Here is a 10000-nt window from a genome sequence, read left to right as displayed (position 1 = left end):
AAGTAAGTGAAGAAGAAGTGTGGAGTCGAAAGTGGTTCTCCAATTTCTCTCCACTTGCTAAAATTGCAAAGTCTCCATTAAAGCATAGAAGAGAGCGTTAAAGTCAAGGATGGAAGAGGATGAAAATGGGAAGTTTACTTATAGAGAGAAGTGAGAAATGCCCTGTGTGCACACACCGGTGTCTGACCATAGAATACATTTAAATAATGCCTCTAGAAAAGAGCTATGCTTTTGTGCCTCAGTGGCCTAATGGATAAGGCACTGGCCTCCTAAGCCAGAGATTGTGGGTTCAAGTCCCATCTGAGGTGATAACAAAAATCCTCCCTCTTTCTTTTCCAGAAAATTAGGTAGATTTATTACATGCTTCCTCTCACAAGTTTATGAGGGATTAGGTACTTTGTAACGGTCCCATTTTACTTGTGCACACTTCACAGTCATGTTAGTGTTCTGAAACTGCAAAGTATATTTTTAAATGCCTATTTTTGTGAGATGCATTTTCGACCAGCCAGAACATATTCCTTTGGAAAAAATGATTTGAATTGGATTGGTGTGAATCTTGTTTCTAGAGGTGGTGACAGGCTTTCAGCTACTTGAATAGGTCAAGCCAGTATTCATAAAACTTATACAAACTATGTGAGTGTGAAAAATTAGCATATGCAGGAAGGAGCAATTTGTCCTACTTTCAAAACAGTTTCACTCCACGTCTGGAAACTTCCAGAGCTATGTAGAGAATACAAATGAGCTTTAAACGCATGAGGAAAGAGTTTTGTATGCAAAAAGGAAAACAAAAGCATATCGTACTCATAAAATACTCAATATATAGATTCCAAAAAAGTGCTTCCAGCGAAAAGAGCTGAAAGAACACTATGGGATGTAAACCTGAATACCTTTCAATAATATGTTCTCCATCCATGCATACCACCTACATGATAAAAATCATCTCAGGTGAACGGATGACCGCGTGGCCTAATGGATAAGGCGTCTGACTTCGGATCAGAAGATTGAGGGTTCAAGTCCCTTTGTGATCATTTTTGGCCAATGGTCACACAATCTGCTTTACATTCAAAGTGGAAAAAGTCTTTTCCAATACTCTTGTAGTCCTCACTTTCTCATTACTAATCATTAATAAAGTGGAGTACATACTGTAAACTCATTCAGGTTGCATCTTCAGTCTAACTACTTGTGCATTTTAGTGGCATTAAAAAGTGCTTCTATGCCGACGCACTGAATATGTAATAGGTTTGCAGAATTTTGACGTGACAGAATGGGTTTTTAGCTTAAGTGTGTGTAGAAGAACTGCAAGGTGTGTGCCTATGTGTGCATAGAGTGCTACATGTGTAAAGTCTGTATGATTTGGGCAGTTAAAGTGCTGATTTTGCCTCCGAGTAAGAAAAGTACTACAAAAAATGTATAAAGGATCGGCACATTGGCTGCCTTTGCTGATGCCCCCGTTGCCTAATTTGTAGTGCAATGGTTAAGTTGCAGAGTGTGGTTGAACTTGGTTAGGAGACTTGGTGCCTCTTTCCGTGTCCTGCTGATGATAAGGATGGCTTGATACCATTTTCTAAGCCCAGTATATTGAGAAAAGAAGTAAGTCAAGAAGAAGTGTGGAGTCGAAAGTGGTTCTCCAATTTCTCTCCACTTGCTAAAATTGCAAAGTCTCCATTATAGCATAGAAGAGAGCGTTAAAGTCGGGGATGGAAGAGGATGAAAATGGGAAGTTTACTTATAGAGAGAAGTGAGAAATGCCCTGTGTGCACACACCAGTGTCTGACCATAGAATACATTTAAATAATGTCTCTAGAAAAGAGCTATGCATGTGTGCCTCAGTGGCCTAATGGATAAGGCACTGGCCTCATAAGACAGGGATTGTGGGTTCGAGTCCCATCGGAGGTGATAACGAAAATCCTCCCTCTATCTTTTCCAGAAAATTAGGTAGATTTATTACATGCTTCCTCTCAGAAGTTTATGAGGGATTAGTTACTTTGAAACGGTCCCATTTTACTTGTGTACACTTCACAGTCATGTTAGTGTTCTGAAACTGCAAAGTATATTTTTAAATGCCTATTTTTGTGAGATGCATTTTCGACCGGCCAGAACATATTCCTTTGGAAAAAATGATTTGAATTGGATTGGTGTGAATCTTGTTTCTAGAGGTGGTGACAGGCTTTCAGCTACTTGAATAGGTCAAGCCAGGATTCATAAAACGTATACAACCTATGTGAGTGTGAAAAATTAGCATATGCAGGAAGGAGCAATTTGTCCTCCTTTAAAAATTGTTTCACTCAAAGTCTGGAAACTTCCAGAGCTATGTAGAGAATACAAATGAGCTTTAAACGCATGAGGAAAGAGGTTTGTATGCAAAAAGGAAAACAAAAGCATATCATACTCATAAAATACTCAATATATAGATTCCAAAAAAGTGCTTCCAGCGAAAAGAGCTGAAAGAACACTATGGGATGTAAACCTGAATACCTTTCAATAATATGTTCTCCATCCATGCATACCACCTACATGATAAAAATCATCTCAGGTGAATGGATGACCACGTGGCCTAATGGATAAGGCGTCTGACTTCGGATCAGAAGATTGAGGGTTCGAGTCCCTTCGTGGTCATTTTTGGCCAATGGTCACACAATCTGCTTTACATTCAGAGTGGAAAAAGTCTTTTCCAATACTCTTGTAGTCCTCACTTTCTCATTACTAATCATTAATAAAGTGGAGTACATACTGTAAACTCATTCAGGTTGCATCTTCAGTCTAACTACTTGTGCCTTTTAGTGGCATTAAAAAGTGCTTCTATGCCGACGCACTGAATATGTAATAGGTTAGCAGAATTTTGACGTGACAGAATGGGTTTTTAGCTTAAGTGTGTGTAGAAGAACTGCAAGGTGTGTGCCTATGTGTGCATAGAGTGCTACATGTGTAAAATCTGTATGATTTGGGCAGTTAAAGTGCTGATTTTGCCTCCGAGTAAGAAAAGTACTACACAAAATGTATAAAGGATCGGCACATAGGCTGCCTTTGCTGATGCCCCCGTTGCCTAATTTGTAGTGCAATGGTTAAGTTGCAGAGTGTGGTTGAACTTGGTTAGGAGACTTGGTGCCTCTTTACGTGTCCTGCTGATGATAAGGATGGCTTGATACCATTTTCTAAGCCCAGTATATTGAGAAAAGAAGTAAGTGAAGAAGAAGTGTGGAGTCGAAAGTGGTTCTCCAATTTCTCTCCACTTGCTAAAATTTCAAAGTCTCCATTATAGCATAGAAGAGAGAGTTAAATTCGGGGATGGAAGAGGATGAAAATGGGAAGTTTACTTATAGAGAGAAGTGAGAAATGCCCTGTGTGCACACACCTGTGTCTGACCATAGAATACATTTAAATAATGCCTCTAGAAAAGGGCTATGAATGTGTGCCTCAGTGGCCTAATGGATAAGGCACTGGCCTCCTAAGCCGGGGATTGTGGGTTCGAGTCCCATCTGAGGTGATAACAAAAATCCTCCCTCTATCTTTTCCAGAAAATTAGGTAGATTTATTACATGCTTCCTCTCAGAAGTTCATGAGGGATTAGTTACTTTGAAACGGTCCCATTTTACTTGTGTACACTTCACAGTCATGTTAGTGTTCTGAAACTGCAAAGTATATTTTTAAATGCCTATTTTTGTGAGATGCATTTTCGACCGGCCAGAACATATTCCTTTGGAAAAAATGATTTGAATTGGATTGGTGTGAATCTTGTTTCTAGAGGTGGTGACAGGCTTTCAGCTACTTGAATAGGTCAAGCCAGGATTCATAAAACGTATACAACCTATGTGAGTGTGAAAAATTAGCATATGCAGGAAGGAGCAATTTTTCCTACTTTCAAAACAGTTTCACTCCACGTCTGGAAACTTCCAGAGCTATGTAGAGAATTCAAATGAGCTTTAAACTCATGAGGAAAGAGGTTTGTATGCAAAAAGGAAAACAAAAGCATATCGTACTCATAAAATACTCAATATATAGATTCCAAAAAAGTGCTTTCAGCGAAAAGAGCTGAAAGAACACTATGGGATGTAAACCTGAATACCTTTCAATAATATGTTCTCCATCCATGCATACCACCTACATGATAAAAATCATCTCAGGTGAACGGATGACCGCGTGGCCTAATGGATAAGGCGTCTGACTTCGGATCAGAAGATTGAGGGTTCGAGTCCCTTCTTGGCCGTTTTTGGCCAATGGTCACACAATCTGCTTTACATTCAGAGTGGAAAAAGTATTTTCCAATACTCTTGTAGTCCTCACTTTCTCATTACTAATCATTAATAACGTGGAGTACATACTGTAAACTCATTCCGGTTGCATCTTCAGTCTAACTACTTGTGCATTTTAGTGGCATTAAAAAGTGTTTCTATGCCGACGCACTGAATATGTAATAGGTTTGCAGAATTTTGACGTGACAGAATGGGTTTTTAGCTTAAGTGTGTGTAGAAGAACTGCAAGGTGTGTGCCTATGTGTGCATAGAGTGCTACATGTGTAAAGTCTGTATGATTTGGGCAGTTAAAGTGCTGATTTTGCCTCCGAGTAAGAAAAGTACTACAAAAAATGTATAAAGGATCGGCACATTGGCTGTCTTTGCTGATGCCCCCGCTGCCTAATTTGTAGTGCAATGGTTAAGTTGCAGAGTGTGGTTGAACTTGGTTAGGAGACTTGGTGCCTCTTTCCGTGTCCTGCTGATGATAAGGATGGCTTGATACCATTTTCTAAGCCCAGTGTATTGAGAAAAGAAGTAAGTCAAGAAGAAGTGTGGAGTCGAAAGTGGTTCTCCAATTTCTCTCCACTTGCTAAAATTGCAAAGTCTCCATTATAGCATAGAAGAGAGAGTTAAAGTCGGAGATGGAAGAGGATGAAAATGGGAAGTTTACTTATAGAGAGAAGTGAGAAATGCCCTGTGTGCACACACCGGTGTCTGACCATAGAATACATTTAAATAATGTCTCTAGAAAAGAGCTATGCATGTGTGCCTCAGTGGCCTAATGGATAAGGCACTGGCCTCCTAAGCCAGGGATTGTGGGTTTGAGTCCCATCTGAGGTGATTACAAAAATCCTCCCTCTATCTTTTCCAGAAAATTAGGTAGATTTATTACATGCTTCCTCTCAGAAGTTTATGAGGGATTAGTTACTTTGAAACGGTCCCATTTTACTTGTGTACACTTCACAGTCATGTTAGTGTTCTGAAACTGCAAAGTATATTTTTAAATGCCTATTTTTGTGAGATGCATTTTCGACCGGCCAGAACATATTCCTTTGGAAAAAATGATTTGAATTGGATTGGTGTGAATCTTGTTTCTAGAGGTGGTGACAGGCTTTCAGCTACTTGAATAGGTCAAGCCAGGATTCATAAAACTTATACAACCTATGTGAGTGTGAAAAATTAGCATATTCAGAAAGGAGCAATTTGTCCTACTTTCAAAACAGTTTCACTCCACGTCTGGAAACTTCCAGAGCTATGTAGAGAATACAAATGAGCTTTAAACTCATGAGGAAAGAGGTTTGTATGCAAAAAGGAAAACAAAAGCATATCGTACTCATAAAATACTCAATATATAGATTCCAAAAAAGTGCTTCCAGCGAAAAGAGCTGAAAGAACACCATGGGATGTAAACCTGAATACCTTTCAATAATATGTTCTCCATCCATGCATACCACCTACATGATAAAAATCATCTCAGGTGAACGGATGACCGCGTGGCCTAATGGATAAGGCGTCTGACTTCGGATCAGAAGATTGAGGGTTAGAGTCCCTTCGTGGTCATTTTTGGCCAATGGTCACACAATCTGCTTTTTTTTCCAATACTCTTGTAGTCCTCACTTTCTCATTACTAATCATTAATAAAGTGGAGTACATACTGTAAACTCATTCAGGTTGCATCTTCAGTCTAACTACTTGTGCATTTTAGTGGCATTAAAAAGTGCTTCTATGCCGACGCACTGAATATGTAATAGGTTTGCAGAATTTTGACGTGACAGAATGGGTTTTTAGCTTAAGTGTGTGTAGAAGAACTGCAAGGTGTGTGCCTATGTGTGCATAGAGTGCTACATGTGTAAAGTCTGTATGATTTGGGCAGTTAAAGTGCTGATTTTGCCTCCGAGTAAGAAAAGTACTACAAAAAATGTATAAAGGATCGGCACATTGGCTGCCTTTGCTGATGCCCCCGTTGCCTAATTTGTAGTGCAATGGTTAAGTTGCAGAGTGTGGTTGAACTTGGTTAGGAGTCTTGGTGCCTCTTTCCGTGTCCTGCTGATGATAAGGATGGCTTGATACCATTTTCTAAGCCCAGTATATTGAGAAAAGAAGTAAGTGAAGAAGAAGTGTGGAGTCGAAAGTGGTTCTCCAATTTCTCTCAACTTGCTAAAATGGCAAAGTCTCCATTATAGCATAGAAGAGAGCGTTAAAGTCGGGGATGGAAGAGGATGAAAATGTGAAGTTTACTTATAGAGAGAAGTGAGAAATGCCCTGTGTGCACACACCGGTGTCTGACCATAGAATACATTTAAATAATGTCTCTAGAAAGAGCTATGCATGTGTGCCTCAGTGGCCTAATGGATAAGGCACTGGCCTCCTAAGCCAGGGATTGTGGGTTTGAGTCCCATCTGAGGTGATAACAAAAATCCTGCCTCTTTCTTTTCCAGAAAATTAGGTAGATTTATTACATGCTTCCTCTCAGAAGTTTATGAGGGATTAGGTACTTTGAAACTGTCCCGTTTTACTTGTGTACACTTCACAGTCATGTTAGTGTTCTGAAACTGCAAAGTAGATTTTTAAATGCCTATTTTTGTGAGATGCATTTTCGACCGGCCAGAACATATTCCTTTGGAAAAAATGATTTGAATTGGATTGGTGTGAATCTTGTTTCTAGAGGTGGTAACAGGCTTTCAGCTACTTGAATAGGTCAAGCCAGGATTCATAAAACTTATACAACCTATGTGAGTGTGAAAAATTAGCATATGCAGGAAGGAGCAATTTGTACTACTTTCAAAACAGTTTCACTCCACGTCTGGAAACGTCCAGAGCTATGTAGAGCATACAAATGAGCTTTAAACTCATGAGGAAAGAGGTTTGTATGCAAAAAGGAAAACAAAAGCATATCGTACTCATAAAATTCTCAATATATAGATTCCAAAAAAGTGCTTCCAGCGAAAAGAGCTGAAAGAACACTATGGGATGTAAACCTGAATACCTTTCAATAATATGTTCTCCATCCATGCATACCACCTACATGATAAAAATCATCTCAGGTGAACGGATGACCGCGTGGCCTAATGGATAAGGCGCCTGACTTCGGATCAGAAGATTGAGGGTTCGAGTCCCTTCGTGGTCGTTTTTGGCCAATGGTCACACAATCTGCTTTACATTCAGAGTGGAAAAAGTCTTTTCCAATACTCTTGTAGTCCTCACTTTCTCATTACTAATCATTAATAAAGTGGAGTACATACTGTAAACTCATTCAGGTTGCATCTTCAGTCTAACCACTTGTGCATTTTAGTGGCATTAAAAAGTGCTTCTATGCCGACGCACTGAATATGTAATAGGTTTGCAGAATTTTGACTTGACAGAATGGGTTGTTAGCTTAAGTGTGTGTAGAAGAACTGCAAGGTGTGTGCCTATGTGTGCATAGAGTGGTACATGTGTAAAATCTGTATGATTTGGGCAGTTAAAGTGCTGATTTTGCCTCCGAGTAAGAAAAGTACTACACAAAATGTATAAAGGATCGGCACATTGGCTGCCTTTGCTGATGCCCCCGTTGCCTAATTTGTAGTGCAATGGTTAAGTTGCAGAGTGTGGTTGAACTTGGTTAGGAGACTTAGTGCCTCTTTCCGTGTCCTACTGATGATAAGGATGGCTTGATACCATTTTCTAAGCCCAGTATATTGAGAAAAGAAGTAAGTCAAGAAGAAGTGTGGAGTCGAAAGTGGTTCTCCAATTTCTCTCCACTTGCTAAAATTGCAAAGTCTCCATTATAGCATAGAAGAGAGCGTTAAAGTCGGGGATGGAAGAGGATGAAAATGGGAAGTTTACTTATAGAGAGAAGTGAGAAATGCCCTGTGTGCACACACCGGTGTCTGACCATAGAATACATTTAAATAATGCCTCTAGAAAAGAGCTATACATGTGTGCCTCAGTGGCCTAATGGATAAGGCACTGGCCTCCTAAGCCAGGGATTGTGGGTTCGAGTCCCATCTGAGGTGATAACAAAAATCCTCCCTCTTCCTTTTCCCGAAAATTAGGTAGATTTATTACATGCTTACTCTCGGAAGTTTATGAGGGATTAGGTACTTTGAAACTGTCCCATTTTACTTGTGTACACTTCACAGTCATGTTAGTGTTCTGAAACTGCAAAGTAGATTTTTAAATGCCTATTTTGGTGAGATGCATTTTCGACCGGCCAGAACATATTCTTTTGGAAAAAATGATTTGAATTGGATTGGTGTGAATCTTGTTTCTAGAGGTGGTGACAGGCTTTCAGCTACTTGAATAGGTCAAGCCAGGATTCATAAAACTTATACAACCTATGTGAGTGTGAAAAATTAGCATATGCAGGAAGGCGCAATTTGTACTACTTTCAAAACAGTTTCACTCCACGTCTGGAAACGTCCAGAGCTATGTAGAGCATACAAATGAGCTTTAAACTCATGAGGAAAGAGGTTTGTATGCAAAAAGGAAAACAAAAGCATATCGTACTCATAAAATTCTCAATATATAGATTCCAAAAAAGTGCTTCCAGTGAAAAGAGCTGAAAGAACACTATGGGATGTAAACCTGAATACCTTTCAATAATATGTTCTCCATCCATGCATACCATCTACATGATAAAAATCATCTCAGGTGAACGGATGACCGCGTGGCCTAATGGATAAGGCGTCTGACTTCAGATCAGAAGATTGAGGGTTCGAGTCCCTTCATGGTCGTTTTTGGCCAATGGTCACACAATCTGCTTTACATTCAGAGTGGAAAAAGTATTTTCCAATACTCCTGTAGTCCTCACTTTCTCATTACTAATCATTAATAAAGTGGAGTACATACTGTAAACTCATTCAGGTTGCATCTTCAGTCTAACTACTTGTGCATTTTAGTGGCATTAAAAAGTGCTTCTATGCCGACGCACTGAATATGTAATAGGTTTGCAGAATTTTTGACGTGACAGAATGGGTTTTTAGCTTAAGTGTGTGTAGAAGAACTGCAAGGTGTGTGCCTATGTGTGCATAGAGTGGTACATGTGTAAAGTCTGTATGATTTGGGCAGTTAAAGTGCTGATTTTGCCTCCGAGTAAGAAAAGTACTACACAAAATGTATAAAGGATCGGCACATTGGCTGCCTTTGCTGATGCCCCCATTGCCTAATTTGTAGTGCAATGGTTAAGTTGCAGAGTGTGGTTGAACTTGGTTAGGAGACTTAGTGCCTCTTTCCGTGTCCTACTGATGATAAGGATGGCTTGATACCATTTTCTAAGCCCAGTATATTGAGAAAAGAAGTAAGTGAAGAAGAAGAGTGGAGTCGAAAGTGGTTCTCCAATTTCTCTCCACTTGCTAAAATTGCAAAGTCTCCATTATAGCATAGAAGAGAGCGTTAAAGTCGGGGATGGAAGATGATGAAAATGGGAAGTTTACTTATAGAGAGAAGTGAGAAATGCCCTGTGTGCACACACCGGTGTCTGACCATAGAATACATTTAAATAATGCCTCTAGACAAGAGCTATGCATGTGTGCCTCAGTGGCCTAATGGATAAGGCACTTGCCTCCTAAGCCAGAGATTGAGGGTTTGAGTCCCATCTGAGGTGATAACAAAAATCCTCCCTCTTTCTTTTCCAGAAAATTGGGTAGATTTATTACATGCTTCCTCTCAGAAGTTTATGAGGGATTAGGTACTTTGAAACTGTCCCGTTTTACTTGTGTACACTTCACAGTCATGTTAGTGTTCTGAAACTGCAAAGTAGATTTTTAAATGCCTATTTTTGTGAGATG

At 39.6% G+C, this 10000-nt stretch overlaps 8 non-coding genes across 8 annotated transcripts; all 8 read left to right on the top strand.

The window, feature by feature from the left end:
- The first annotated feature begins 235 nt into the window (after nucleotides 1–235).
- On the top strand, nucleotides 236–308 carry TRNAR-CCU (transfer RNA arginine (anticodon CCU)). The gene has a single exon. It is a non-coding gene; the product is annotated as a tRNA-Arg (tRNA).
- A 2235-nt stretch (nucleotides 309–2543) lies between these two features.
- TRNAR-UCG (transfer RNA arginine (anticodon UCG)) lies at nucleotides 2544–2616 on the top strand. The gene has a single exon. It is a non-coding gene; the product is annotated as a tRNA-Arg (tRNA).
- Nucleotides 2617–3411: 795 nt separating this feature from the next.
- On the top strand, nucleotides 3412–3484 carry TRNAR-CCU (transfer RNA arginine (anticodon CCU)). The gene has a single exon. It is a non-coding gene; the product is annotated as a tRNA-Arg (tRNA).
- Nucleotides 3485–4999: 1515 nt separating this feature from the next.
- On the top strand, nucleotides 5000–5072 carry TRNAR-CCU (transfer RNA arginine (anticodon CCU)). The gene has a single exon. It is a non-coding gene; the product is annotated as a tRNA-Arg (tRNA).
- A 647-nt stretch (nucleotides 5073–5719) lies between these two features.
- On the top strand, nucleotides 5720–5792 carry TRNAR-UCG (transfer RNA arginine (anticodon UCG)). The gene has a single exon. It is a non-coding gene; the product is annotated as a tRNA-Arg (tRNA).
- Nucleotides 5793–6566: 774 nt separating this feature from the next.
- Nucleotides 6567–6639, top strand: TRNAR-CCU (transfer RNA arginine (anticodon CCU)). Its single transcript has one exon. It is a non-coding gene; the product is annotated as a tRNA-Arg (tRNA).
- A 647-nt stretch (nucleotides 6640–7286) lies between these two features.
- Nucleotides 7287–7359, top strand: TRNAR-UCG (transfer RNA arginine (anticodon UCG)). The gene has a single exon. It is a non-coding gene; the product is annotated as a tRNA-Arg (tRNA).
- A 795-nt stretch (nucleotides 7360–8154) lies between these two features.
- On the top strand, nucleotides 8155–8227 carry TRNAR-CCU (transfer RNA arginine (anticodon CCU)). The gene has a single exon. It is a non-coding gene; the product is annotated as a tRNA-Arg (tRNA).
- The last annotated feature ends 1773 nt before the right edge of the window (nucleotides 8228–10000 follow it).

Source organism: Triturus cristatus, chromosome 4_1, assembly GCF_964204655.1.
Source record: "Triturus cristatus chromosome 4_1, aTriCri1.1, whole genome shotgun sequence".
NCBI lineage: Eukaryota > Metazoa > Chordata > Amphibia > Caudata > Salamandridae > Triturus > Triturus cristatus.
This window is presented reverse-complemented; position numbering and strand designations above follow the sequence as displayed.